At 45.5% G+C, this 22,480-nt stretch overlaps 1 protein-coding gene across 6 annotated transcripts in view; it reads left to right on the forward strand.

Moving 5' to 3' along the window:
* The window catches only part of TET3 (tet methylcytosine dioxygenase 3), a 110,491-nt gene that overhangs the window by 39,178 nt on the left and 48,833 nt on the right, over positions 1 to 22,480 (forward strand). The window contains exon 1 of one of the 6 annotated variants that reach the window (XM_081017250.1): positions 19,371 to 19,488. The exons of the other annotated variants lie outside the window; for them this stretch is intronic. The gene's annotated coding sequence lies outside the window, so the exon portion shown is untranslated. Of the gene's footprint in view, positions 1 to 19,370; positions 19,489 to 22,480 lie in introns of those variants that run through there. 6 annotated transcript variants of the gene reach the window in all.

A 22,480-nucleotide genomic window follows, 5' to 3' on the forward strand; every position in this document is an offset into this window, starting at 1 on the left:
GGAACAGATCCCGTTCGCAATCAGAGGTACCACTGTATAGGATTTTGGTTTTCATATTTTTAAGTACACATAGTTCATTGTCCTGTGCAACTCTTTTGGACAGCAGCATTTCCTTATCTCATATGTATCCCCTCAGCAACCTTATGTGGTAGGCCACTAGCATAATTCTTGTTTTATTTCCGTGGAGAAACAGGCTAATTTGCTGGAAACGAAGAAGTCCAGAGCAAACCTGGAGTTTTTCTTTGCCAAGTTAAAGCAGAGATAAGAAAAGTTTTATGAAACCTATGAATTACCCCCAGTATCTTCTTCAGCCATCTGTGGTAGTCTGCTTCTAGTTACTGTCTCTGACTCTTGGGCTTGGACTGTTCCTGTCCCACACATGAATTGGATGCTGATGTTTGGTTGGATCTCTAATTTCGAGCCCATATCGAAATGTGATGCCCAGCTGGGAAATCTGTGACCCTCTAGATATTGTTGACTACAATCACCATCAGTCCCAGCTAGTTATGGCCAATGGTTGGGTGGGGGATCCTTGGCAGAGGATCATTAGTAGTGCTGTATGCTCATGAGGTTTTGCCTTATGTCCACAAAGACCAGGGCTTTTAGTGTGGTAGCACCTGCCCTTTGGAATGTGCTCCCAAAGAACATCAGGTGGGCATTGGCATTTCAACACCCACTGAAGACTCGTTTGTTCACCCAGACTTTCCCTGAGGGTGATTCAGTTGTGTTGATGTACGAGGGGCGTTCATTAAAGATTTCCCCTGACCCACTTCCAGTGATCGTAGGAGGATGAAATTGCGCATACATCTCTCCATAGGTAACGTAGTAATTTGTAGCTCTGAATTCCTAACAGTTTCTCTGTTATGAGTAATGTCTGCACATCATGCAGCGGTCATCAGGTTCTTGTACTTGAAAGGGCGCACACCATGGGAGACATTCGATGAGATGAAAAGGACTTATGGGGAGGATGCTCCATCATATGATGTAGTCAAGCACTGGCACCGTCAGTTCAAGTGTGGTCGGACTTCGGTAGAATGGCTCCCATTCCTGGGTGACCACAGTCCTCCATTGATGAAGACACCATCCGGCAAGTGGAGGCCGCCATTTTGGAGGATCGTCGCATAACCTTTCGCCAACTAGCTGCAGATGTCAAGACCTGTGTGGGCTCTGTAGAAAAAATAATCCATGACCATTTGCACATGGGAAAGGTGTCCACACAGTGGGTTCCTTGGCTGTTGACACATTTCAAGAAGCAGGAATGAGTCAGATGCTCACGGGCTCTTTGGGCCATGTGTCACAAAAACCATGATGACTTCTTCACCAGATTAATTACTCAGGATGAAACATGGGTTCATCATTATGACCCAGAGACTAAATCCCGGTCCAAACAATGGAAGAACTCTGCCTCACCACCTCCAAAGTAGGCACATATCTAACTGTCAGCAAGCAAGGTCATGCTCCCCGTCTTTTGGGACCAGCATGGAGTAGTGATGATGGATTTCCTGGCAAAGGGTACCCAATTGCTGTGACATATTATGCTTCACTGCTGCAGAGATTGCGGAAGGCCATCAAAATTGAGAGGTGTGGTATGCTGACCAAAGGTGTCCGCCTCCTGCAGGATAACACCCCGATTCACAACTCGCATGTTGCTCAGACTGAAGCATGGTCCTGTGGCTATGAAATCCTTCCTCACCCCCTCATTCTCCTGACCTCGCACCATCGGACTTCCACCTCTTTCCCACCATGAAGTTATTTTTCAAGGGCAAGCTTTTTCCAGATGAAATGCTGATTTCTGAGGTCATGTTGTGGCTTCTGACGCAACCTGCTGACTTCTACAGACACGAGGTCTCCACAGACTCTTGTTGGTAGCTATGTAGAGAAGGACTAATAACCGTGTCCAGTTTCATTTGTCTCAGTCCATGGGAAGTATGTCAGGGGAAATCTTTAATGAACGCCCCTCGTATTAAGCTGATCTAGCGATTTGTGGTGCCATTATAAATGTAATTTTTATTGCTGATATTGTGCTGTTCACCACAATAATATCTTCCATACCATTGGTATGGCATGGAAAGTTTATAAATACGTAAAATACAGTGGTACCTCGGGTTACAGATGCTTCAGGTTACAGATGCTTCAGGTTACAGACTCTGCTAACCCAGAAATAGTACTTCGGGTTAATAACATTGCTTCAGGATGAGAACAGAAATCGTTCTCCGGCGGCGCGGCAGCAGTGGGAGGCCCCATTAGCTAATGTGGTGCTTCAGGTTAAGAACAGTTCCAGGTTAAGAATGGACCTCTGGAACGAATTAAGTTCTTAACCAGAGGTACCACTGGAATTATGGAAGTTGTCACTCAACAGCACCTGCAGGGTTTTGCATCCCTGTGATAGACTGAACAAGTAGAATTCTGTGTTGACCCATGTTAGAAAGCAGGCGGGGGGGGCAGTCACATTAAAATATATTTGAGTATCTTTGTTGGCATCTGTCTGTCTCAGAAGACAATGGAAGAGTGCACCTTCAGGGGTGAAGTCACAGTGCCTGCTGTGGCTTTCGAGACCAATATGGGAGAGACATGTTTTGTTGCAGCTAGGGCAGATGCAAGTGTTTGATACACCATGGCGTTTATTCTGTCTGTGCTCCTCCCAGTGGTCATTCCTTCTCTGGCCACTGCTGTGGATAGACGACCCCTGACTGCTGTCTCCAGGCACTGCAGTTGTCTGCAAGGGATTCCCACACAGCAGTTAGTTATTTGAGTATGCACTAAAATAATAATTGCAGAAGTTAAGTAAGGGTATGCTATATTACGTGATTGCACCTCCCGTGTGTTTGCTTTTGAAAAACTACTATTCCAAAACTTTCTCTCAGATATTGCTAGGAACTTTTTATTGATGTGGGAAGCATTACGAAAAACACGATTCCCTCACCCACCCACCCACTACTGCAGTCTGAAGTGGAACTGTCCCAAATTCTGCTGGCTTCTTCTACTATTGTTCTTTGGAATGTGGAGAATTGATCCATTCAGTGCTCTCCCTACCCCTGCACACATGTTCCAAAATTCTCTATGCCTGTAAACCTAACCTACTTATCCTTTGTTGTATTTGTGACTCTACTGGAAGACAAATGATGATAATATTTAGCATTTATAGAACTAATTTCTAGTGGTTAAAGCACATTACACAACATTATTGGCTTCTCCTTCTATGTATGCACCTGGGTAAAGTATTACAACATTACAATACAGTATTACAAACATCAATAATTTATTGCTCTGTGGAGCCACAGCTTGAATTTGCCTTTCTTTATCCATGGTATAACTATTTCATTAAAGGCAAAATCAAGAGAGGAAGGAAGGTGCCTTTTTAAAATGGGAGAAGCTTTCAGCTTCTGCCTTGGCATTGTCTCCCACATTGGTTTCCTAAGGCCACAAATCTGGTCAAATCTCCAGAAGCACTTTGGATAATGGGCGTGCCTCATTCTAGAGTGTTTGGGACATTTGAAAGAGTATCCCTTCTCCTCCTCCTCCTCCTCCCACCTGCCTGGAGATGAGGCCTTACACAGCGGTGGTTGGCAGTCAAAAGTACCAATTGGTTCTTGCTGCAGTCTGCTTGCTTGCCCGCCCGCCAGCACGTGGCTTTTAGGTTTACAAACATTGCAGGCTGTGTGTACACCTCCCTGTGAGTCAGCAAACCTCAGCATGGTCCTAGGGCTTGCAGACTGTGGATGAGAAGCTGGAAGACAAGGGAGAGCATTTTCTTGCTTCTTGGACCCAATCCCTGAAATGATGGTGGCACCAAAACCTATCTTGCTCTAAGCAGGTTCCTTCCCTTTTCCTTTTCCTTTTCCTTTTCCTTTTCCTTTTCCTTTTCCTTTTCCTTTTCCTTTTCCTTTTCTTTCCTGTTGATTCATTTGGCTACTTGGGAGACGCAGCAGGAAATCTGTGCAAGTCGTGGTGCTGCCAGAAAGTGTGTGGGATTCTCCTCTGCATAAGTGATTTGTAGAAGCAGACCTCTCACCCCCCCACCTCTGCTTGCCTGCATGCAGAAGACTATTTAAGTGCCTGCTTTTTGCAAATTTAATCTTAGGTTTTGGAACGGCACACTGGGAATAGAAAAGGACTTAACGCTGGACCAACTGTTATTGCTACATAATGGGCGATATACATTTTCATGTTCAGCCTGCTGTTTGTGTTTAGTAAAAAACAAATTTTCATAAAAGCATTTTGGAAGATGGAAGTGTGTGCTTTTTTGGGCATTGGCTGGGATTTAATTACTTTGGCTATTTTTAAATTTATTTTGTTGCTTTTAGAGTGACTGGGAAAGGGGGCTGAGAGATTGGGGGACAAAGAAGCGGGAGAAGGAAAATGCTTCATATCAGACGAAAATAATGATGCACAGCCAATTCTGGCAAGCAAGGCTACCTAGTAAATTGTGTCCTCTAGAGTCAGCTAATTTAGAAGAGAGGGTGGGCAGGAGGTACCACCGCAATCAAAACACATCGGTTATTTGAAGGGGAGATGTGGGGCGGGTGAGAGTTGTATTGGTTCAGCTTTAGTATGTCAGCAGCAAGCAGAGCTCTCTCCTCCCCCTTCCTTGCCGCTGCATTTGAAGAGGGCCTTTTCCACAAGGGCTATTTTTAGCCACCCGTCTCCAGGCATTAATGGCAAAAAGAGTGACGCCATAGCTCTTGTGCGTGAGCAAGATTTCCCCTGCAGCTCACTCACGTTTGATCCTCTGGCACTGGGGAGGGGAAGATGAGAGGAGGGTTGTGAAAACTAGATTTGGGGTTTAGCCAGAGATCCTTTTTCGTCTCAATAATGCACCAATATATTCTCTCTCTCTCTCTCTCTCTCTCTCTCTCTCTCTGTGTGTGTGTGTGTGTTGCCTGATCTGCTGGAAGAGAAGAATATATTCCTTCCTTAATGGAAACAACATGACTATTGAGAGAGACGCAGAAGAATTTCTCTGGCATCCATTTCTGGAGGCCTCTTAGCCGCATTAATTCTTGAAGCACACTGAATGCATGTTTGATTTACAGTTGTGTTCAGATTTTGGGAGGTTTTCTGTAGTGGGGGCAGCTTTATTGTGAGGCAAGGGGAAGCAACTATCAGAGGTGCTGGATTTTGGAAGTCATGGACATTGATATGGCTGCGCAAGAACACAGAAGTCCTCCTTTCAGTGGGGCTTGCAGAGGGGCTCTTTTTCCTAACTGATTTGTGCCTTGTGTTCATTAGTTGAGGAGAGGTGTCACTTGAATTGGCTAGCTTGGGTACCAAACCAGGCTGAACCTGTCCTTACATCAGGAACGCAGTGTGTTTCTGAACACATGCAAATTAAAACTTGGGTAAGTTGTTGGCAAAGGTCTAGAGACCTTTTTGTGAAATATGTGGTCTTTCTTAGAAGCCTGGCATTTGAGGTGCTCTTTAGATTAATTCAATAGACCCATTTTGCTTAGGTCAGCCTTCATGGGAGTAGCCAAGGGGGACAGCTGCCCCCCAAAATCAATACAAATCTGATGTTTTGCCCCCTAACAAAAGCCTGCCCCCCTAACAGAAGCTTTCTCCCCCTAACAAATATCCTGGCTATGCCCATGTCAGCCTTCTTCAGCCTTGTGGCTTCCAGATGTTTTGCATTACACCTTCCATCAGCCCCTGCCAGCAATGCCTAGATCATGTTGAAAAAGCACTTTAAAAAAGCAGGGGGTGGACTTTTTAGCAGCTGTGTGTGTAGCAGAGGCCCACCAATAGCGTTGAAACAACCACCATTGCACGGTGTCAGCCCATTAAAAGTTTCCCTTCCTTTCCAGTCTGATATCAAGCAATGACTTGAGATCAAGTTCTTGTGATCTAGTAAATACATCCCATTCATGTGACCTTAAATATGATTCACATTATAGGACATGCTTGGAAAGTGGAGTGGAGAAAGTAAACAGGTCTCACTTGACACAACTTGCCCTAAGACAACCTTTGCTAACCTGGTGCCCTCTAGATGTTTTGGACTACAATTCCCATCAGGCATGCTCCCACACAATACCACATGGTTGTGCTCACTGGGGCTGGTGAGTATTGTTGTCCAAACATATGGATGGCACCAGGTTGGGGGAGTCTGGCTTAGATAGTTACATAGCTTTTACATAGTGCTTGTCCATATTGCATTACATTTACTCAGTGCCAGAAGTAGGTCCCAGGCCAGTATTTTGGGTAGGATTAACCAGAAGCATGTTTGTTGCTTCTGGCTAGGATATCAAGTGGCAACCTTTGTGTGCCAATGGGCTCTCGCAAATCTGTTGTCCCTCATAAACTTCTGCATTGTCCCAGCCACGTGATTTTCATGTGCACATATCTAATTGCTGTTCACCAAGGTGAGAGTGGAAGTGGCGTTCCTGTATGTGTGAACCAGTTGAAGATGAGTAAGTAGCAAAATATGTCAAGGTTCCTTTTGCCTTCTCTGTAGCCATGAGATGGTAAATGGAAGTTCAGCGAGCACTGTTCCTATGATATGACATGTGCCTCTCCAAATTCTTGAAAGAAGGCTAATCTATGCAGGCGGGCCAATTATACTAGCTGAGAGAATGCCTCAACTTCTGTACTTCTGATGTGCTTGATTCAGGAGCAAATCTTGTAGTTGCACATGGGCGGGGGATGTCTCATTGGGAAGTGGATTCTGTCATTCAATCCTGGTAGGAACACTCACGAGCAAATTGTGTCAGGAGCCCATTTAAGTGAGATGTTTTCAGGTGTGCGCTGCCATGCAAGTCAGACTCAAAGACAACCTGAGCATTGCAAATTTTTGCATTGGTACTGGCCCCAGAGTACTACCCTGTCTAGGAGAGCCCCTCAACTTTAAATTATGGGGTTTGTACATGGTTTTGGAAGTCAATTGGATCTCTTTTTTAAAGTTTCTTATTTGTTGAAGATTGGAAAGCGTTTTGGGACTCTGCTCCTGAAGGCCCAGGTAGAATTTTATAACTTAGGAGTGTAGGCACACAGACATACATGGCTTGAATGGCAAGTCTGTTGTGAATCACTTTCTAGCTACAACTTTCTCAGAGAAGACAACTTTCAGGCAACTGTTTCCAATAGAAGCCGGCTGTGAAGAGTGCTAATTGGCTGTCTCTTGTGACAGTCATACAGTCCCTTCCCCCTTCCTTTCCTGGAGCTGTGTTTCAAGTAGCAGGGAAACTGGCTTTCGAAAAAGGGTGGGTGTGAAAGAGCCACACAAATAGTTAACTGGATGAGTATGCCAGGCATCTGATTTTGGGGGGCAGGGAGGGGAGAGGGACCCCAAAAACCTCTCTGGATCAGATGGATTTGGAACTGGGGTTGTGCCGTTGTGTGTGTCTGGGGTGATGGGGGAGCAAAGCTGAAAAACATTTCAGGATGCATTTCTGTATATTAGTAGGTACGTCAACTTCAGCCATTTATAAAGAAGGCTAACAGGACCATTGTGATACAGTAGCCTAGCCTATCAGTTACCACATGATCTAACAGACTCTATGTGGGGCCATTGTTGAAGATTGTTTGGACACCAACATTGGTTCAAGTGGTGTCCTCTTGCCTTTGATGAGAATGACCTAGAGGTATTGCAACACTTGTTTGAAATAGCTTATCATTCAAAATTTTTGGTACTGGCCTTAAAAAGCAGGCCACGGTTTGTGATAGATTAAGGGCTGTTCCCGCCTTGTCTGTGAGCTCTGCAATGCATTGATGTCATCAGGTGAAGAGGTTCTAATCCAGGTACTGACCTTGTTTGAGTCCAGGCTGAAGAGGTTCTAATCCAGGTACTGACCTTGTTTGAGTCCAGGCTGAAGGGCAAGGGCCTTTTCTGTGGTGGCACCCTATGGTCTATTCTTTATGGCGGATCATACAGAAGGTTTCTGTGCTCCGGCTGTATTGGAGGGGGTGGTGGAATACAGTAGAATTTTGGACTACAAGAATATTTTCCTTGAGGGTGGATCTGTTACCGACTGCTTTGCTGCTGTTTGTTTTTGGTTGCCCTTCTGCCTTATTTATATTGTTGTTGTGCTTGGATTTTGGGATTTCTGTGTGCTTTCATGGCAGAAGCAGTTTTGAGAACTGAGTGAAGGTGACAGGATATACATTTCAAAATAAAAACAGCAATAAGGATGCCTGGCCCTCTGGACTTGCTACAAATACTATCTGTGCAGTTTCTCACCAAACTGGTGTCCTCCAGATGTTTTGAACCATACTGGCTAGGGCTGATGGGAGATTCAGTTCAAAACATCTGGAGGGCATCAGAGTGGTGAAGACTGGCTAAGAGGATTGGGAGCTAAACAGTGTGGAAAGTGCACAGCTGCTAGAAGTATTGGAATGATACGGAAAAGTTTGGAACATGCTAGTAGCCTTTGCATACATTTACCCCTTTGCAGGGGTAGGGGGCTTGCTTCTGGGGACCGTAACTGCCACACTGCGGGGAGAACCTGGAAAGTGGACCTCTGTAGATGTATACAGTAACTGTGTTCAGAAATGTTACAGATTAAATATTAGGAAATCATTTATTTAAAGCAGTGGTTCCCAAACTGAGTGGTAGTGCCCCCTGCGGGGGAGGGCAATAGGGTTACCTAAAGGGACACTAAGAGGCAAGGGCGTGGCAGGAGGGCACTGGAGGTGTAAATGACTATCAGACTTGAAAAGTTGGTGTCATTGGATCAAGTTCATTAGTTTTGTTGAATTAATTAAATAGTTTTAATTGGATTTTGCATAAATGTGCAATTAATTGAGGTTTTTAATTTTTTGTGTTATTAACTGCCTTTGTGGACTATGCAAACCATTATTCTGAATAATGCTTTGGATAGGATAGGACAAGATAGGATAGGATAGGAGGCACCCTGGAATGAGTTTATGGAACCAAGTGGGCTGTGGCGCGAAAAAGTTTGAGAACCACTGATTTAGAGGATTTTTACTTTGCTCTTCAAGAATTGTTTGATCCAAGTTTGGAGGCTCTTCTGTTCTTTTGGGGGGGGTGTGTCTGAACTCAGAATTATTGTCATTCAAAGGCCTCCTTACTACTTTTGTTTAATTCTCTCCCTGTCCCCCCATTATTGCTAACCTGGTATAGCCATACTTCCAAGTAGCCAGAGGAAGAATTGATAGTTTGTTTTAAGCCATTCATTCCCTTCCCTGAGTAAGTGTTGGAAACATGAGTTCAGAAGCTAAGAGTGCTTCTGCTAGGGGAGACAGCTGGTCTAGATGTAAGGAAGAGGACTGACTCCAAGTCTTTTCATTCCCTTGGAACTTGCTCCATCAAGTTCTGACTCAAACAGCTGCTCCAAGGAGCCTGGAAAGCCACAGGGTTTGTCCTGCCAGCTGGCTTCCCCTGGACATACTTGCTTCTGCTGTGCGCTGTGTGGATACTATGATGGGGAGTTCAAGTTACGGTTTGGGCACCAGCATGAATGGCTGTGTTCTTGTAGACACTTCCTTTCCCTGGCAGCCCTTTTCTCTGACATCGTGGTTTCACTTTGTCACCGGAAGGTTTGTGCGCATGATACAATTTACAGCAAGACACATTGGGAACTTCCTTACTGAGCTGAAATAAGGGTCCATCTATCCACCTGAGTATCATTTGGCTCCCAGCTACTTTCCAAGTTTGTGGCAGAGGGGCTTTCTTGTTGGAAAATTAGGGGCCTTGCATGGAGACCACCAAAGATGTTTTGCATGAGCATGCTTAGGGGTGGCATTCGGCTAATGAGCCCCACCAGTGGAAGCGTACACAAGGACTTCCGCTAGCGTAACAGGACTCCCCTCCACCGCCTCCTACAAACTGGCTCTGGGGAGAGAACCCCCAAAACAGCATGCAGGAGGAGAAGATGGGAGATGATTCCGTTAGGCAAGCAGAAATGACAGGCAGAGCAATCTGCTTAGCAGATTAGACTGAATTCCTCCTAACTTCTGTAGACTGTTGTTTTTGAGGCTGGGCTGGCTTTGTGGGCAGCCTCAACACTGGTGTTAGCCGATTAGAAGAGCCTTGCTGGATATTAGCAAAGGTCCATCTAGTCAAGCACCCGGGAGCAGGGGGTGAAGGCAACATCCATATGCCAGCACTGCTCTCCAGGTAATAAAAGACCTGCTGCTTCCACTTCTTGAGGTTGTGTGTAGCCGTGTGTGATAGACCTCCTCTGCCAAGAATTTGTCTGATCCCTTTTTTGAAAGGAGGCAGTGGTGGCCACCAATCTAGATGGCTTTAAAGAATGATTAGACAAATTCATAAAGGAGAGGGCTCTTGATGGCTACTAGCCAGGATGGCTCTGCTCTGCCTCTGCGGATGGAGGCAGCCAGGCTTCTGAATACCAGTTGCTGGAAGCCGCAGGAGGGGAGAATGCTCTTGTGTTCAAATCCTGCTTGTGAGTTTCCCACCAGTGTCAGAAACTAAAATATATAAGCTAGTCACCAAATGGCACCTTAAACCTAGGTTCCAGTTCTCACAATGAAATGCCGGGGTGCCTTTTTTACAATGAAAAGTATTATTATTATTATTATTATTATTATTATTATTATTATATTAATTCCATTTCCATACCACTTTAAATTTTAAAGAAAAAATATTAATGTGCTTTACAATGCATTAAAACACCAAAAGAAACAACCCAGAATAAAAGAAATTCTGCAAGCTTCAAGGAAAATATTTCAGATCCTTCTCCAAGTGACATTTTGCTTTCCCCATATTTATTTACCTACTTATTTTATATAGCTTCCCCATAGCAGAAGTAGTCTAGGAGTGTGGTGGAGTCTCCTTCTTTGGAGGTCTTTAAGCAGAGGCTTGACAACCATATGTCAGGAGTGCTGTGATGGTGTTTCCTGCTTGGCAGGGGGTTGGACTCGATGGCCCTTGTGGTCTCTTCCAACTCTATGATTCTATGATTCTAGGAGGCCAGTGTGGCATAGTGGTTAGTGTCTTGGACCAGGATCTGGGAGATAAGGGTTCAAATCCCCACTCAGTCATGAAGCTCACTGAGTGACCTTGGGCCAGTCTCAGCCTCTTAACCTACCTCACTGGGTTGTTGTAGAGATTAAATGAGGAGGGGGTTGAACCATGTCCTCCTTGGAGAAAAAGGTGGGATATAAATGTAATAAATAAGCTGTGGCTCACTAGCTTAAGAAAGCTGGTGGGGCTTGCCAGATGGAGATGTCAGCTGCCAGCCTGGCATCCAGAGAGCTCCACGTGGTTGCAGTTGACCCACGCCAGGGACACAACCCGCCTGGTGTTTCATTTGGCTACTGGGAGAACAGGATGCTGGTTTAGATGGACCTTTGGCGTGAACCAACCGACTCCTCTTACGTTTTAAGCCGTCTAAGCCAGGGGTGATTCCCACATTTTTCAGTTCTGTAAATTAATTATGTAATCATAGAATCGCAGATTTGGAAGGGGCCTCAAGAATCACCTTGTCTAACCCTCTGCAATGCAGGAATCTCAACTACAGCATCCACGACAGATGGCCATCCAACCCCTGCTTAAAAACCTTCAAGGAAGGAGAGCCCACAAAACTCCCAGGGGAGACCATTCCGCTGTCAAACAGCTCTCACTGCCAGAAAGTTCTTCCTCATGTTTAGCTGGAATCTCCTTTCTTGTCCTGTTTTGACAATGGAATGGACTCTCTCAGAAAGTTGTGGTCTCATTCATCAGAGGTTTTTAAAAAGGAGGTTTGACGTCCATCTCTCAGGGAGTCTTTAGCCATGATTATTGCATTGTAGGGGGTTGGACTGGGATTTCTTCCGACACTATGATTTTATGAGGATGGTCTTACTTTTGTCTGCTGTGGATCTCCTGCCAGTCAGATTCCTATGATGTTCCTGAGTTCCAGTATTATGGGAGAAAGAGAAGAAAAACTCTGTTCACTTTCCTCTCTGCCTTGTATTAGCTGTCAATCTCTGTCATGCCCCCAACTTTAGTTGCTTGGGGTGTGTGTGGTGTTGATAATGCTCTGCACAACTGGCTGGATCCATATGATAGGCAGCTTACAGAATCATAGAATTGTAGGGACCCCAAAGGTCATCTTCAGTGCAGGAATCACAGCTAAAGAATCATTGGCAGGTAGTCACTCAAGCTTACAGATGTTGTGGCTCTTACGTTGGCGGATGCGGTTTTTTACAGCCTTCAGCTCCATAGGGATTGGGACTCAGCCTCTTGTGTTGCAATCTATTTTTTTAAAAATAGTTCTAATTGGTTTTTCGATATATCCATCCTTTATGAAATATCTCTCTAACAATTTTCCATTTTTTCCTGCCCCCCTCCCATGGACTTCCCTCATACTTCCACTTTGTTTTACTTTCAATTTATTCACCCTGCGTATTAGTTCCCCAATTTATTACTAATACATTTACATCTATTTTTATTTTATTTAATACATTTGTGAATGTTTACTCAAACCCTGCCAATGAGTCCCAACTCTTCATGTTGTCTCTTCATATATATTGTAAATGGTTCCCATTCTCTTTTAAAGTCTTTGTTGTCCTTTTCATGTAAATTTGCTAATTCTGCATATTCCATGAGTTTCTCTTGCCATTGTTCTTTCATTGGGGTTTCTTCTGTCTTCCAAGCTTGTGCTAGTAAAATTCTTGCCACTGTTGTTGCATACATAAATCATTTCCAGTTGTCTTTTCTTATTTCTTGATCTAAAATTCCTAGGAGGAAAGCTTCTGGTTTATTAACATAAGTCTTTTTAAACATTTTTTTCAATTCATTATATATCATTTCCCAATAATTTCTGACCTTTTTGCATTCCCACCACATATGATAAAATGTACCATCTTTTTCTTTACGTCTCCAACAAGTCTTATACATTTTAGCCACTTTCTCTGCTGTAATGTACCATCTCCAATGGTACCTCGGGTTAAGTACTTAATTCGTTCCGGAGGTCTGTTCTTAACCTGAAACACCACTTTAGCTAATGGGGCCTCCCGCTGCCGCTGCACTGCCGGAGCACGATTTCTGTTCTCATCCTGAAGCAAAGTTCTTAACCTGAAGCACTATTTCTGGGTTAGCGGAGTCTGTAACCTGAAGCGTATGTAACCTGAAGCGTATGTAACCCGAGGTACCGCTGAAGATGTATACATCATTTTCATATAATTCTCTTTCAATAAAATACAGTCTGTAAATTTTAAATTCAGCTTCCCCATCCTTTCCCAATCTTCAAATTGTATATTATGACCTAAATCTTGAGCCCACTTTATTTGTGCTGACTTAACCATCTCATCCAGTTTCCCCATATAGCAGGAGATTATACCTCTTTTTAAGTAATTTTGTATCACTCTCGATCATTTCTTTTTGAAAGTTTGAAACTATGTAACCAAAACCTCTCTTATTATCCTCTTTGAACTGTTCATTCAACTGTCTATGATGTAGCCAACTTTGCAAAAAGACTTTAAATTCTTCATACTCTTTTAGTATACCCTTCCCCCCCCCCCCAATAATTCTCTAAATGTCAGCTGGCTGCCTCTCCGGTTGAGTGGTTTTAATGCTAATGCCTCCACTGGCGAAAGCCACCATGGGGTTTGGGTTCTTCTTATATGGTTATGAAAGCCTTTACGTTTTTTTATCTTTCCCATACCATAAATATGAATGCCAACCAGATCTATTATTGTGCTCTTCCAAGTCCAGTATTTCATCTTTCTCTAATTTAATCCAGTCCCGAATCCACGTAATACATGCTGCTTCATAGTACGGTTTAAAGTCTGGGAGGGAAAAGCCTCCTCTGTCTTTTATATCTATAAGCATTTTACATTTTATTCTAGGCTTTTTCCCATTCCAGACAAACTTAGAAATATCTTTTTGCCGGTTTCTGAAGCAGACAAGATTACTTATTTTCGGTATTGACTGAAATAAAAATAACATCTTTGGTAGTGCATTCATCTTTATCACTGCTATCCTTCCCATCAGGGGAAAGGTCCATTCTGTTCCAAATCTCCAAATCTTTCTTGATCTCATTCCAAACTTTCTCTTGTGTTGCTGCAATTTAAAGATATTGGAACTGATGACCAAGTGAGATGTGACATTGGGAACCTAGAGTGGTTTGTGAAACATTCAGATGAAACAACACACAATACAAATGGCACAGTTATTTCAAATATTTATTATTCATTGAACCCAGCATATTCACAGTGAAAACTCTCCAACATCTCAACAGTGACATAAAGGAAAACCAAGGGACATTTATGTATCCATTTCCCCCTAAAGGTCTGGGTAAAAACATGTGACTTGACACCGGAAGATTGTCAGTGAAGGAGACAAACAATACCTCCAGAGGATGAGAGCTCCACAGTTGGAATGCCACCACATTGCCACACAATGGACAATGCCTATTTACAGAACCACAAGAACCGTTTCCTCCATAGATCTCAAGGCTTTGAACTCTCCAGGGAGAGGATGGGCCAAGATGGAAAGAACAAGCACAAATCCTTCCATTTTAATACACAGAATGTATTATAAATATATGAAGAGCAGTGGAGGACCTTGTATCAGTGCTCTCCTGTCAGGGACTGGCAGGAGTGTGCACCAGGGGAGTGGGGGTGGGAGAGGGTGCCAGTGATTTGTGGAGGAAAGAGTTGGAGGCAGGGGATGCTTCAGAGCTGGAGGTTGAGCACAAGATGGGTTGGAGGAAGAGGCAGGTCAGGCAAGAGGCAAGCCAGGTGCTTCCCCAACCTCTCCTGCACCACTTTCTCCCAGAATCAGGAGGGGACTGAAAAGGGATGCGCAGAGGAAGTTTTCACATAGGCGCGGTCTCTGCCTGCATGTGCGCAGCCCATCTGGGGAAGATACATAAGCTGGTGGAAGGGTGGTGGTCCCCTGTTGCTGGAAGAAGAGGCGAGGGGGGCCAGCCGCTGTGCTTACCTTCCCAGGGGCGTGATCCGTAGCGCATTTCATCTCAGTGGGCTTGAGCAGTTCTTCAAGCGCTGAACAAGTGGCCTTGAAACAATTGCTGCTTACTTGTGAGTAAGCATGTCTTTAGGGCTATTAGTGTCCGTGCATCCAGCGGCAGGGCAGGGTGTGGCTACACGCCGAGATGCGGCATCTCCTGGCGGTCTCCTGGCGGCGCAGGTGGAAGCTGGCAGGGAAGGGAAAGCGGACTCCTGAGTGGGCGAGGTGGAAGGAGCTGGCGGTGGGCACTGCCTTGTCTACTTGCGACAGGAAGAAGAGACCGAGCGGTGGCGGCTCTGCCAATCAAACGCTGCTGAGCTAAACCAGGCGCGGTGATTGAGTGGCAGAGCCGCCGCCGCTTCTTCCTTCCTTCACCATCGCTGGGAGTCTCGGCTTTGTGGCGTGGGGTGCGGGCTGGATTTACGACCCAGGTGGGCCTGCTCTGGCCTACAGGCCTTAGTTTGCCGACCCCTAGTGTTGACCTAGGAATAGTAGCCTAGATGCTAGATTGGTGTGCATAGGCATCCAGAGCTGTAGAAGCAACTGTGTTATCTTTGACAGTCAAGAGTTAACATTCCTTTGGCTGTGAAGTGCCTAAGACTCCCCCCCCCCTCCAAAAAAGCAGTTTGGAAGGCACTTTTGAGTGGAGAAAGAATAAGAGGGAGCAGACTTAGCAGCCCCTCCTTTCTACCGTTCTTTTTCTTCCAATTAAGGATGCATTTTCACTACAAAATAAAATAAAATTGGAAGACTGACATGCACTCATGCACCATCTATATACTTTGGCCCTGAACCTATGCCCTTTCCATTACAGATAGTCTCTTCTTGTTATGGTATATATAGGAAACACCATTTTAAAGAGGGGTTTCTCCTTTACGCACAAAGAAAAAGACAGAGAAATTGTGCAAAGTAAGAAATCATGCCATAGAATTTTGCTTTTCTTGCCATAGAATTTGAGCAGCAGGCATGCAGCAACTTAGGAGAGAGAGAGTGTGTGTACACATGCAAGCTCCACACCATCCTGCCCTGGGACAAGGAGGAAACCAAGATTAGATTAGGCTCCTGTCCTGCAGACGTGCAGGCAGGCCTTGCAGTGGGTCATGTGGGAAGAGCACTGACTCATGTCCAGCATCATGAAACTTCCAGTATTCTCTGGGTTTCACTGGAGCACATCTATTGCCCAAGAGAAGATGCCCAGCATGTGAACTGGGCACAGCAGTGACTGCACTCTTTGGGGCTTGGGGCTCTGGCCAGTTGCTTGTGCTGCTTTGAGTTTCCCAGACTTTTTTTGGAAAGCATACAGAGCAGATTAACCGCAGGTGTCTGAAAACGTTCTCCCTGTGCTATGGTGACAAGCAAAGGGGACATGAAGCCCTGTGCTTTTAGTGATTATACTCTGTTTGCAGTTACTCTTCTTCAGGTATCTTCAGAACATTGTCCTCCTTCCATTTGCACAGTTCTGAGGTTGCATTCTTGCTAGACAGTTCGTGAACTTGCAAGCCTTCTGTGGTGAGAGCATGGTGGGGCCAGCGAAGCAAATTGAACAGTTCAAGGAGTGTGTCCATCTTAGAAACAGGATTGCTGCTCATGGCCTTCATTCCACCTTCCATGAACAATATGAAGAACCATGGGCAAAGAAAGCTAACACAAAGGAGTTCAGTGGAGCACACCACAGCTCAGGCTGGGAAAGTCATGGCACTGATAAATTCTTATCAGCATCATATTTGATTAGTGTCGGATACAAATTGTCCAGCAAGAACCTTCAGGGTACCTGAGGCAGATCCCAAAATGGTGCCCCCTTCCCTGCTTCTACACGAGGAATAAAGGGGGGGGAGAGAGAAAGATTGACACCGGGATCTGCTGCCCCTGTGGGATCCTGCCACTAAGGCAGATGCCTCACTTTTCTGTGGCAGGAGGAGGAGGAGGAGCCAGCCACTGGAGCTGTGCCATGCTTGCCTCCATGCTTCACCTTTGCACTTTTTGGTCATTGAGGGCCCCCAGCCCCTATTCCAATAATATTTGGAGTGGTGGCCAAAAGGGCTCAGCCCCCCGGAGCTGGCGCCCTTGTGTGTGGCTAGTTCTTCTTACATAGCTTCTGTTTCTGGGAAAGATCCTGTTGGGTTCCCCCCGCCCCAATGGTTAAACCCACAGCCCTTGATTTGCCTCCCATCTACAGTCCTCATAGTGGCTTATTTTTCATTTGCCTCTTGAGTCTCTTGCTTGCTGCTTGTCTGAGTGTAATATCAAAACCGGCTGGTGCAGTCCCAGCCCACTATAATGTTTAATTTCCCTTTGTTTTCTTTTGGGGAGTTGGCAGGTATGCTCTTTGGCTCTTTAAAGACTCAGAACCTGCTGAGGCAGCTCCAAAGTCTCTCTCCCTCTCTCTCTCCCTCTCCCCCCCCCTCTCTGTGTGATTCAGTATTTGCATGTGCCCTTAAAAATGTAAAATAAATAAATAAGTGAGCTATTAACAGACTTAGTTCAGCCTCAGAGCTGTGGTTCCAAGGTTGCTCCTGATTAGAGCCATGTGGTGAAGGAGGGGATTGTTTCAAGGCCACATAGCCAAGCCCTTTCGCTCACTACCATAGCCAAGTCCTTCCAGAGTTCTCAAGACGGGTTTGTGTGCAAATGTAGGAAACAGCTCTTAAAATACCTTTTAGCAACACCGACACTTCAGTAGAAGACCAGAAATATTTATTCAGAGGATTGTAGAAGATTTGGGGGAGGGGGGTGGAGCTCCTGAATTGGAGCATGTACACACACATCTCATTTTTGTCTTTCTTATTCAGGTTTTGCCTGTTTGTGTTCTTTCAAGCCAATTGTGAAATGGGAGCAGGCCGCCTGCTTGGCTTTTAAATCAGGGCAGGGATAATCAGTAAATAAGTGAATGCTTTTACATGATAAATACAGCACATGGAACAATGCTTTTAGCTTGGTTGTGTATGTATGTGTTTGTGGTTCTCTTTCGTATGTGAACTAGGGTGTCAGAAGAACGTCTCTAATTTTATCTGTCAAAAGCTGAAGGATTGGCCTCTGAATAATTGGGTTTGTGCACCTCATTCATTCATTCATTGACTGGGGGTTTGAAATGGTTAAGATACTTCACAGTCATAGAATCATATAGTTGGAAGGGACCTCAAGGGTCCTCTAGTCTAACCCCTGCAATGCAGGAATCTCAACTAAAGCACCCAATCTCTGCTCAAAATCCTCCAAGGAGAGTCCACCACCTTCTCCATTCCACAGTCGAACAGCTCTTACTGTCATAAAGTTCTTCCTGATGTTTAGTTGGAATCTCCTTTCTAGTAATGAGCTTCAACTTCATATAATTGTTGTCTTTTAGAACCATATGGATATGTGACATTTATTCTGGCCCTTCAAGATGGGGGATTCAGAATGTGCTCTGAAATGGTTAAAGAGATATTCCCAGTCTGAGCCCTATATTGTATGAGATAGCAGCACTTTTTGCACCTTACAGTTAATAATAGAGGCATGATACTTTCCTCCTAACGGAGCACGAACATAGCGTAGAACAAGATTTGAGAGAGGGGCATTTGCAGTAGCAGCCTGTACTGTACACGTGCGCTCAAAAGCTTCACTTACTAGAGTGTTATAGGATAGGTAGCCTTTGATGCGTAACAACTTGACGCTTTGATGCAACGAAAACTTCGATTGGCTTCTAATTGGCTGCAATGGGAAAACGTGTCACTCCCATAGCGTGATGACTAACACTTCCCCCTTGCTGTCCTTAAACTTGGCGCTTCCCACCAGCAGCGAGGAACTGAGCCTGGAGTCGTGTGACCCAGGACCGCATGCCCCATGAAACGGGGTTGGAGATGCGACCATGTGATGTAGAGGAGGAGCAATGTCTCTGCAGTACTGGGGACTTCTGGATCGCGTCAGAGGGATCATTTATGAAAGAGAGACCGGGGATGGGAGGCAGGTTCTCCACTGCGCTTACCTTGGAAGGGATTTCGTTAGGATGAGACGATGCTCTGACGTCAGACTTGTAGTGCTTGGATGGGGGGGGGAGGGAGCTGCAATTGGCCACAGCCATGTTTCCGCGCTTCTGTTGCAGCGAGCGCAACTGGTTCCTTTTAACAGAACGGTCAGGAGGGTCATCTGAGGTAGTTTTGTAGATGTCTGCAGTAAGAAAACATAGCACTTGCAAGACGCAGTGCTTTGAAGAGTGGGCGACTTCTTGTGCATACGTCAGTTTGTGGAATTAGATTTTATTCTTTTAAAAAATACATATTTTCAAAAGACCTTTTGGAAAGGTGAAGGCCTTCCTCCTCCAAGCCTGCTGGGGTGTGGCTTCCCCCACCCCTTCCAGGGGGGAAAAGTCTCTTCCTGTCTCCTGCAGCAATCCAGTCCTCTCTGACTCTACGCAGCACTGCAGCCATCCTGGGGATGTACGTGCAATGTGCAGGAGGGATAATGGCCCCCACAGCTGTTCGGAGAGGGGAGGGGGAGGTCTGTGTAGGCTGAATAACTAGATCACTGTTACCTCCTCTGCAATCGGTCTTCAGTTGTGGCATATCTCATTTTCCTCGGGATTCCTCCATGCTTTGCTTTTCTTCTCCTTCGCCGTATTTGGTTCTCTCTTGGCGAATTCTGGAAATGTAAGTGCTTCCTTGTGCTGTTTTCCCCTCTTCTCCCCCTCTCCTCTCTTGCCTGCAGTTTTCCAAGATGTCTGTCTGACTCCTTCTTTGTGTTCGCTGGTGAAGCGATTGACTGGTTTGTTCTTTGCACAGAGCACTTAGCCAAAGGCAGCTTTTTCTGCACACAGGATGGGCTGCCCTCTTGTAAGCCGAGTTCACAAATCTGGTGTGTAAGGCAGCAAACACACATGTCATTTTTAACAAACAGGATTTGCAGCACTGTAGCTAAACCGGAGGAGAAAATTGGGGCACCATTAGGGGAGGCTGAGTGCACTTTGGAAGCCCCGTGAAACGCGAACCTTTTGATGCCTCTGTCAACATTTTGCTTGCTGTTTCTGAATCATGGCAGTGCCGCTGTGCAGAAGGGGTTGAGGCACGAAAATCTGCAGACAGAGCCCAGAGAGTGAATTGTGCCGAGTATGTAGGGAGGCAGATGCAGTTCGTGGTGTGGAGGTTACTCTGTCATTTTGGTTTATTGCTTTTTTTGCACCTTGCAGCTTTGCAGTGGAGTTTTCCCATAATTGCATCAAACCACAAATGGCTGCTAACTTTTTGAAGTTGGATTTGAAACCTTTGCCAAAATCCTTGAGGTCATTTTCCCTTTAATGTTGGGAGTTCTTTACATTTTTTGTTTTAAATTCTAAAAGAATGTAAGCCTTTTGTGTTGGGGGTGGGGTGGGAAATATGTGATCCCCCTCCCCACTTTGATTTTCCTCTTGTATTGCTATTCCTTCCCCCCAAGCCACGGTGAGGTGTGGTGGGGAAAATGTTTTGTTTTAAAGCATTAGGATGACTTTGTATTTGGGGTGCTGCTTCCTCCAGGAACATTTAAGCAAGGGAGTGCATGCCACATAAATGATCCTTGCTCTGGGACCAGCATGTCCTCCAGGGGATCTTTGTTTGCAGAGGAGGAGAGGAAACCAAAGGGTTTGTTCGGATCATGGAGTTTTTGCAAGGGAGCTGGGTGGGAGGGGGATGAATGCACAAAAGGCTCTGGCAGACCCTGCTGCTACTGCTGTGCTGGGAAAGAACAAAGGAATGGATTGGAAAACACAGGAATGGGTTAACAAAAATGGGCAAATTTAATCTGCAAAAAAATAATACTTGTAAAAATCAGCAGCGTTCCATAAAAGCTGGTGTATTTATCTAGCATTTCAGAAGTTGGCCAGCCTAAGTTAGATTGTTGTGATTTCAGGATAAGGTAAACTTGCCCCAGCTTGTTGCCAAGACTGGACTCAAATTTGCTGCTTCTTTTTTTAACATGGGCTGCAAGCATAATTGGGGGTGCATTTTATTTCTGCTCCTCCTGCTTCTTGAGGGAGGAATTTACTTTGCAACCTGGTGTTTGTCCACATGCAGTTGCACCTGAATGTTGGAAGATTCAGGACAGCTGAAAAAAACAAACTTCTTCATGCAGCACAGAGTTAAACTGTAGAATTGACTCCCATAGGAGGCAGTGATGGCCGCCAATCTAGATGGCTTTAAAAGAGGATTAGACAAATTCATGGAGGAGGAGAAGGCTATTGATAGCTACTAGCCATTATGGTTACACTCTGCCTCCACAGTCAGAGGCGTATGCTTTTAAATACCAGTTGCTGGAAACCATAGGAGGGGAGGGGGCTCTTGCATTTGGGCCCTGCTTGTGGGTTTCCCACAGGCATCTGGTTGGCCACTGTGAGAACAGGATGCTGGACTAGATGGGCCAATGGTCCTATCCAACAGTCTCTTCATGTGTTCTTTAATCAGGTACACTGCCACTGAACAATGTCTCTTCCCCTGAACACTTTTGAGGTGTAGACACACGTGCTCCCACTCCCAACACGTCATATAAGCACTGGGCAATGGGCTTTGTGGGGTGGTAAATGCTTCCCTCTGTGAGAGAGTCTTCCTGGACCCACTTAAAGAAGCGGTTATTAAACTGCTTCTTAAAAAAAACATCTTTGGACCTGGCCATTATGGCCAATTATCATCCAGTCTCAAATCTTCCATACTTGGGCAAGGTGGGTGGTCACTTGAACAACTGCAGGCACACCTGGAGGATGCAGACCATTTGGACCCCTTCCAGTCAGGGTTCAGGCCTCATCATGGGACTGAAACTGCCTTGGTTGCACTGGTTGATGATCTCCAGCGGGCTAGGGACAGAGGTAAACGCTGTTTCTTAGTTCTGCTGGATCTCTCATCAGTGGCTTTTGATACCATTAACCATGGTATCCTTCTGGATTGTCTAGGGGGGTTGGGAGCTGGGGGTGCTGTTATGCTGTGGTTCTGCTCCTTTCTCCTGTGCCATGTCCAGAAAGTGGTGTTGGGACCCCTGGGCACTCATTTGTGGGGTGCCTTAGGGCTCTGTCCACTCCCCCATGCTTTTAAACATCTATATGAAGCTGCTGGGAGAAATCATCAGGGGGTTTGGGCTAGGTGTTCACCTATATGTGGATGATACCCAGCTCTACCTCTCCTTTAAATTGGAACCAGTGCAGGCGGTGAATGTCCTGTGTGAGTGTCTAGAGGTGGTTGGAGGATGGGTGGTGGCTAATGGATTGAGAATGAATCCCGACAAGACAGAAATATTATTTTGGGGGACAGAGGGTGGGTGGGTGTGGAGGACTCCCTGGTCCTGAATGGGGTAACTGTGCTCCTGAAGGACCAGGTGCACAGCCCGGGAGTCATTTTGGACTCACAGCTGTCCATGGAGGTACAGGTTTATTCTGTGTCCAGGGCAGCTGTCTACTAGCTCCATCTGGTATGCAGGCTGAGACCCTACCTGCCTGCGCACTGTCTCGCCAGAGTGGTGCATGCTCTGATTATCTCCCACTTGGGCTACTGCAGTTCACTCTATGTGGGACTGCCTTTGAAAGTGACTCAGAAACTACAACTGATCCAGAATGTGGCAGCTAGACTGGTGACTGGGAGCAGCTGCCGAGACCATATAACACCGGTCCTGAAAGACCTACAT

This window comes from Podarcis pityusensis (assembly GCF_964106645.2).
Source record: "Podarcis pityusensis genome assembly, chromosome: 8".
Lineage (NCBI taxonomy): Eukaryota > Metazoa > Chordata > Lepidosauria > Squamata > Lacertidae > Podarcis > Podarcis pityusensis.